This window comes from Ziziphus jujuba, chromosome 5 (genome assembly GCF_031755915.1).
Source record: "Ziziphus jujuba cultivar Dongzao chromosome 5, ASM3175591v1".
NCBI lineage: Eukaryota > Viridiplantae > Streptophyta > Magnoliopsida > Rosales > Rhamnaceae > Ziziphus > Ziziphus jujuba.
Window position 1 is genome coordinate 9,856,386 of NC_083383.1, and position 8,498 is coordinate 9,864,883.

The window sequence follows — 8,498 nt, forward strand, 5'->3', positions numbered from 1 at the left end:
TCGTTCTCCTTTCCAACCGATATGGGATCTCACAATGCATTAAATTTTAATAGACCAAATAACCAGACTTAAAATATATATATGTAACAGCCCAGTCCATCCGCATGCGATATTGTCCGCTTTGGGCCCAGCCTGCACGGTTTTGTCAAAACGCGTCGCAAGGGAAATGTATCCACATCCTCTTTTAAGGCATGCTTCGTTCTCCTTTCCAACCGATGTGGGATCTCACAATCCTCCCCCCTTGGGGAACGCTATCACAATCCTCCCCCCTTGGGGCCTAGCGTTCTCACTGGCACACCAATCCGGGTACTGGCTCTGATACCATCTGTAATGGCCCAGTCCACCCGCATGCGATATTGTTCGCTTTGGGCCAAGCCCGCACGGTTTTGTCAAAACGCGTCGCAAGGGAAAGGTATCCACACCCTCTTTTAAGGTATGCTTCGTTTTCCTTTCCAACTGATGTGGGATCTCACATATATATATATATATATATATATATATATATATATATATATATATATATATATATATATATATATATATATAAAATAAAATAAAAGAGAGAGAGAGAGAGAGAGAGAGAGAGACTAGTGGATTTGATACCATTAACTATATAGGTTTGCTCGGATATCATTAAAACCAGTGAAATTTCTTTTTGTGAAACACCTTGGTGAAACTTGATTCCTTGCTTTTGCACGCATCATGAAATAATCCCAATGCTAGCTTCAGTCAGATTAATGGAGGCACATATTGGTGCTGCCCTTGATTCATTATACGGATGGATTGGAATAATAATTGCTGAAATTTGGGATTTTGGTGATGAAAATAATGGGTTTTAGCTTTAAGAAATTAAATTAGGTAATTTATCTAATTTATACTTGAATTTTGAAGTCAAAAGGGAAGCACATGAGTGGTACATGTGTTTTAATATTAGAAAATAAACTGTGTTAATGTTTTATTCTTATGCAACACTATTTACAAAGGTTAGAAAGTAAAGGTGACAAATATAAAATTAAGAAGCAAATTGCAAAAACGGTAATAACTCAGAAGGCATTGATGCAAAAAATCCTATTAAATTGATACTCGAAAAAATTACCTTTGTTGCCAACTTTATTCCTATTATTACTATGAAAAGTTAAAAAATATGAAAAAGAGAACCATAATGTTTCTTTTATTATATATATATATATTTTAAGACATTTGGAAAAGAAATTGAATTATGGAATTTATTTAATCAGAATAATTGAAACCATTGATTGCCAACTTTATATTTAGATGTCCACATCTGATACACACATTTACAAGTATACAAACAATAGAAAGACAGCTAACTAGGAATTTTTATTAATTAGTTTGCATCTGCTTGCTAACTCAATTCAATCATTCAATTAAAGCATATAATACAAAGTAGTCCTTCTAAGATTGTCCCACCTAAAAGCTTATCTAAATCATAAACTACTCAGATTACATCCAAAGTTCTTTATTCTCACAAAAACTATCAAATGGACGCTGTTGTTTTATAAGTTTTGAGAACTTATAAGTTCAGTGAATATCTTAATACTAGTCTTAATAAGTAAATTCGAAACTAAGTAATTAAGCGCCTGGAGGCAGCATTACTGCAACAAACTTTTTCCATGAAAAAAAAAAAAATATATATATATATATATATACATATGAAATTAATTATATAGATCATGCATTTACTTGATTTGAATCATTCAATAGGTCAATCTGGATAGAATTTGGTTAATTATTGTTCCCAAATTAATTAAAGAAGATTTATTAGGCATTATATAGTGCATATATTTTCTTCTTCTTCTTCTTCTTCTTCTTCTTTTCTCCAGATATTAGACATATTACATAGTTCAGAGGTGAAATTGTTAGAGAATAATTAAAACAAAGGTTAACGAGACAACCAAAAGTACATAATGTATTTTGTAATTGTACTTTATAGTTAATGATAGCAAATAAAGAATGATATTGAAGTTTAAAAGAGAAAAAGCAACAAAATGAGAAACTTACATTAGATTACTCCTAGAATAAAGAAAAGTTTCCACATGGTTGATGAAAAAATAGCGTACCAGATTGTGTATATGATTTCGAATCATACTTTTATAATCTGCTGGCTGTACAAATGGATTAAGTGGAAATTAATTAATTTTTGACTAACCAATATTTCCATTATTCGTTTCCTTTTTCTCTCTCTCTTTTTTTTTTTTTTTTTGTTTAAAAAAGAAATATATACGGGAGGCATTGAAAGTATATGTTGGTGCGTGCATATATACAAATACAAAGTCTCTGCCAATTAATTAAAACTTCGTTCTTATTCAGCGAAAAAAAAATTAAAACTTCGTTCTTTTGGTGATGAAGATCAATAATTATAAATTATTATTAGAAGAATATGTATAGTGAAATGAATTCTTTATCCATTAATAAAAATTAATAATTAATAATATTTATTCCAAAGGCACGTATGTTTAGATATATAACGAGGAATTGCGATGTTATTTCAATGGAAAAAGTATATATATTAAACATTAACAAACTAATTAAGATGATAGTCCACTATCAGAGAAATATGTGAATTAGGAATTAATTCTGCAAAAGCAAAAATCTTTGCTCTAAGTTTTGATAAAAACTTGGCTGATAATATCATTCACAAAGTCTGGTAAAAAGTCTAATAAGATTGTTTCCAAATGTAAAGCCGTTTTATATCCTCAAAAAGCAACTAGATAAAAGTCAAGGATCATATATTGACTATAAGACATGATAATTTAAAAATAAAAAAGACTTTTTGTAATTATTTTAATCAATTTAAGGCAGTAAACAAAAATTAGCTATACTGAAATGAAATAGAAGAAATTAATTAAACTTACATTAAATGACGAGGAAAAGATATTAAATGTGAATTATAAGAGTTGATATTTAAGCTAGCTAAAATGATCAAATAATTAATTGATGGTAGGATAAATCTAATTTAACAGAACCAGCTGATTTTTGAAGATGATTTTAAGCTTCTGTCTTTGAATGGATTTGAAGTGTGTTTTTGACTAAACCATACGGATACAACAAGATATCCACAGAGTCTGCCAAACGCTGCTTAATTTCTATCTCTGACAATGGTATATGTTTGATGAAGAAGAAGAAAAATTATAATTAATTAGCTTAACATGGTGTACCCTTTCCTATTAGTTTTATAAGAGTTTAATTGTTTTTCTATTATAAAAAGAGTTTAATAATTAGGTATTAAGAATACTAATAATAATCCAAAAGCTGGTGAAGTGAATTAAGGATGCCACACGCCTCTCAACAAACCCAACCCTTTTCATTGTTATATTTTCTATTAAATGAAGACACAGTCACTCACACAGACATACATGTTTTGAATATTATCTATATATATATATATATATATATTTTTTTTTTTTAAATTTAAGCATTGTGTTTTTAATTAAAAGTTTAAACAATAACTGGATTTGTGTGAGATCCCATATCGGTTAGAAAGGGAAACGAAGCATGCCATATAAGTGGGTGTGGATACTTTTCCCTTGCGACGCGTTTTGACAAAACCGTGCGGGCTGGGCCCAAAGCGGACAATATCGCATGCTGGTGGACTGGGCTGTTACAGATGGTATCAGAGCCAGTATTCAAATCGGTGTGCCAGCGAGTACGCTGGGCCCCAAGGGAGGTGGATTGTGAGATCCCATATCGGTTACGCTGGGCCCCAAGGGAGATGGATTGTGAGATCCCATATCGGTTGGAAAGGGCCCAAGGGGGGTGGATTGTAAGATCCCATATCGGTTGGAAAGAGGAACGAAGCATGCCATATAAATGGGTGTGGATACCTTTCCCTTGAGAGGCGTTCCCATGAGGGAAATTAAAACCGTGAGGGGTAGGATTGGGCTCACCACCTAGCTTCCAAAGCGGACAATATCTCGGTTGGGCCTGGGAGGCCCGGGCCAGTGGGACTAGCAGGTAGGGGTTGGAAAAGGATTCCCCCTAACCACTGAGATGCGTTCCCATGAGGGAAAGTAAAACCGGACAATATCTCGGTTGAGATGCGTTCCCATGAGGGAAAGTAAAACCGGACAATATCTCGTTTGGGTCTGGGAGGCCCGGACCAGTGGGACTGGTAGGTAGGAGTTGGAAGAGGATTCCCCCTAACTACTGAGACGCGTTCCCATGAGGGAAAGTAAAACCATGAGGGGTAGGATTGGGCTCACCACCTAGCTTCAAAAGCGGACAATATCGCATGTGGATGGACTGGGCTATTACAGATGGTATCAGAGCCAGCTTCAAAAGCGGACAATATCGCATGCGAGTGGACTGAACTGTTACAGATGGTATCAGAGCCAGTACCCGGATCGGTGTGCTAGGGTGGATTGTGAGATCCCACATTGGTTGTAAAGGGGAACAAAGCATGCCATATAAATGGGTGTGGATACCTTTTCCTTGCAATGCGTTCTGACAAAACTGTGCTGGCTGGGCCCAAAACGGACAATATCGCATACAGGTGGGTTAGGCTCTTACAATTTGAGTGCGGATCACGTTAAGCCACCAATTTTTATTAATTTTCCTAATCATGAACCTTTTATACAAGCTAAAAGTCAATTCTCTCTTTTAAATTTTAATTTTATTCACATAATATTTACTCGTACGCATTAATTTCTAGCTATATAATTTCATATTAAATGTTTGTAATATTTTTTTAATTTCTATTTTTCTTTTTTAAAGTTTCATGATTTGGGTTATTAGAACCCAACCGGATTCAGGAGAAAATGAATGAAAATTATATGCAATTCTAGCTAGTGATTGGAGAGGATCAATGATGATTCCATTTAAAAAGCTTCGCAATATTTTTATATGCTACATGTTTTCAAATTCTATAGCTTTTTCTCATTAATTTCTATTTATTCCATTTTCCTCACACGTATTGCAAATATGCAAATCTAAATAAATTATCCTAAAATATATAATTTAAGTTAATACTTTTTATCCAATCATTTTATTTTTTTCCTGAAAGACAATACCAACATTTTTTTTCCCTTCGACAAAATGTTGAAAATCCATCGAAAGGCTAAGCAGAATTTTGAATAACTATTAGCAACTTAATGCTTGCATTTGACACATTCTGACACTTTGTTTCTTTTAAAATGAAAATTATGATAGATTGAATTCCTGATCTCCTTTCCCTTTGGTTTATTGAGAAGAAAAATTATCACATGAGGATGAGGTGTGTTCTTGGACTCCTAAATATGCTTTTTCCAAGACCACCAATTACAGTGAAAACTCAAAAACCAATTAAAATACAAAAAGTAGGGAACTGTACGAGGTCCCTTTGAGCGGTTTGCATTGGAAATTAAAGCGGTCATACGCATACATACACAACTCACTAACATCAATAACCCAGAGGAATAGATTAATTTATAATTTAATCTCTTTCAGCCAAAAAAAAAAAAAAAAAAAAACACTCAAAATCTCACTCCAAGTCATTTCCATTCGCCAAGCCCATCTGGGTTTAAAGCATTTTGTCCCTTTGAAAAAATAAAAATAAATTCAAAAAAAAAATATACTAGGCTACAACTTTGGGATTTAACTAACAGACTTTATTTTTTCAGTGGGTCTAGGATTTTAAATTCTATACCAACATATTCCATCCTATAGAAATTAGAAAATAGAAAAATGAGCTTTTAAAAAATTCAAAAACTCAAAAGCTTCAACCCCTATAAATTCAAAGTACCCAATCGTCGTGTTGACATTAGCAAGTAGGCCATTCCAATCCCAAAAGGTAAAAAAAAATTGTAAAATCTGCTTCAACATCATGGATTCAAAGAAGTCTAACAAGATCAGAGACATTGTTAGGCTTCAGCAAATCCTAAAGAAGTGGAGAAAACTTGCTAATTCATCAAAATCCACCACCATTTGTAGCAACAACAACAACAACAACAGAAGTGGAAGCAAAAGCATCAAGTTCCTGAAAAGAACGCTCTCTATATCAGATAAAACAATCTGTGAAGCTTCAGGCATTTCTGTTCCCAAAGGCTATCTGGCGGTTTGCGTTGGTGAAGAGCAGAAGAGATTCGTTATACCAATGGAGTATCCGGGTCACCATGCATTTCACATCCTGTTGAGAGAAGCAGAGGAAGAATTCGTGTTTGAACAGGCTGGTGTTTTGAGGATTCCATGTGAGGTTTCTCTGTTCGAAAGTATATTGAAGATGGTAGAGGAAAAGAGAGACCCTTTTTGCTTCAAGAATATAGGCTTAACACAGAGGAATGCGGCGCATCTGATGCCCAGATTTCTCTTTATCATCATCCTGAAAGCCCAATGTGCAGATAGTTTTGAAAAAATATGTTCATCTCCTTTTTTTTTTTCTTTTTTTTTTTTGACCCACTTTGCTTTAGAGGAAGGCTATTTATTTGAGAGAGAGAGAGAGAGAGAGAGAGACAGAGAGAATAAGATGTTATGGAAATGTAAGAACAACCCCTTTTGAGAATCAATGAAGAAATTCATCAAAAACTGTACGGCTTGCTTTTAGTATCTGTGTTATAATAACCGATTTCAAATGTTGCATTTTTTCAGGCATTCAAACGGGTACAATTTGTTTGATCTAATCCAAACATGTTATGGTCAATAAACATGGATTTTAGTGAAATTCTGTTTTGAGTCTTGTTGATGAGGCCAATGGTCCCGAATGATGGTATATTTGATAATTCCCTTTACTTGAGAATGTAGGCAAAGAAATGATCGGCGTTTTAGAGATATTTGAGAGCTGATTGTATGGTCATTTGTAGACTTTGTTCCCTTTAGAGAGGTTTTGTTGCACTTCTGCTCTGTTTGGGGCTTAGTTGGGCCCCATTTACACCAAACTAAAAAAAAAGGGGGGGAACAAATGCTTTAGAGTTCAGTTACCTTTCGGCTGCCAAATAATTTTCAATTATGAATATAAGTTTGTTGCAGATGGATATTTCCTTTTTAATCCTTCTCTCTCTCTCTCTCTCTCTCTCTCTTACAAAGGTTTGGAACTCGAGTGCAATGAATGTTAAATAGCTGATTAAGTGCTGGCATGGACTATCCCGGTGATGAAAATTTGCATTTCAACATAAAAATCAAGGAAAACATATACCATATTGAATTCATTTCATTTATGATAGAAATTTATTGTGTCATTTTAATTTACTTTTATATGTAAAAAAGTCTTTCGAGACTTGTCTAGTAAACCAAATGAACCACAAATATAAAAGGCAAGCCAAATATATTACAGTGTTTTTTTTTTTCCCTGATAAATAAATATATTACATCATTTTTTTTTTTTGTAAATAAATATATTACATGTTACAACATCTTTTACACAAAACCTTTAATAAATATTTTTCTCCTTCAAAATTAACACAGAAAAAACCACATAAGATAAACGGGTCATTTCTTGAAATTTATTAAATAATAAATACTACAAAATTATCTCTTTTTATTTTTTGGTAACAAAGAAATAATCGGTCTTGAAAGGCAGTACAGTCGATAAAAATATTTTCAATTACGAGACAACTTTGATGAAAAAGATCTCGAGATTTGGTAAAGAATTTAACCTTTTTATTTATTTATTTTTTTTATTAATTTCATTTACCTCCTACAAAATTTAATTTAAATACAATTTCCTTTTTACGATTTTAAAAATATTATTTACTTTTCATCATATTTCAAATAGTTGTATTTTTCTACTTTATTATTTCATTCATACTTTTTCAAAAAATTTCTTTTATATCCTCTAAATAAAAATTTAATTAAAATTAACGTAAATTTGATGGAATATTTATTTATTTTTGGTGAATTGGTCAAAACTTTAGCCGTGATAATGACAGTGTGGAAAGTTATATGCCAGAATTAGGTTATGAGCTTTGGGACTGAATCATCTAATTGGCAATGTGTGTAGTATAAAATTCTGAAAGAGTTTTTTTGAAAAATTACCACTTCATAAATTAACAATTGAAAAATAACAAATTTTTTTCTTTTTTTTAAAAAAAACCACCTTTTTACATATTTGAACTAAAATACCCTTTAATTTTTTTTTTTCCTACTTTCCCTTTCAAAACCTTTAGACTAGGGTTTATATTGTTTTACCTTTGAAAAACCCATGGCCGACGTCGTCCTCGCACCGCCATCATCCTCGCATTTTGAAGCTCCAACCTAAAGATGCCGCTGAACCCATCTTCGTCAAAGGGGCTTGGTTCCACTTCCATTTCGACCTCTCAATAACTGATGGCCTTCACGCTTGGATCTGCCAAGTTTTTTTTTTTTTTTTTTTTTCTATTTTAATGAAGAAATATAGGTTTGTGCTGACCATTGTCTATCCTTGTTCTTGCTTAACTATTTAGTACATGGTATCTACTTATCTAGTTCTCTATCTTTGATAATTAATATATAAAACAAAATATGTATTTTCTTCATATGTGTGATGAGTCATTGTCATATGCAAACTCTTATTTCCTAACATGATTTTT

The 8,498-nt window shown here is 32.7% G+C and overlaps 1 pseudogene; it reads left to right on the plus strand.

Moving 5' to 3' along the window:
• Positions 1-5,505: 5,505 nt before the first annotated feature.
• LOC132799201 (protein SMALL AUXIN UP-REGULATED RNA 9-like) lies at positions 5,506-6,478 on the plus strand (annotated as a pseudogene).
• Positions 6,479-8,498: the final 2,020 nt, after the last annotated feature.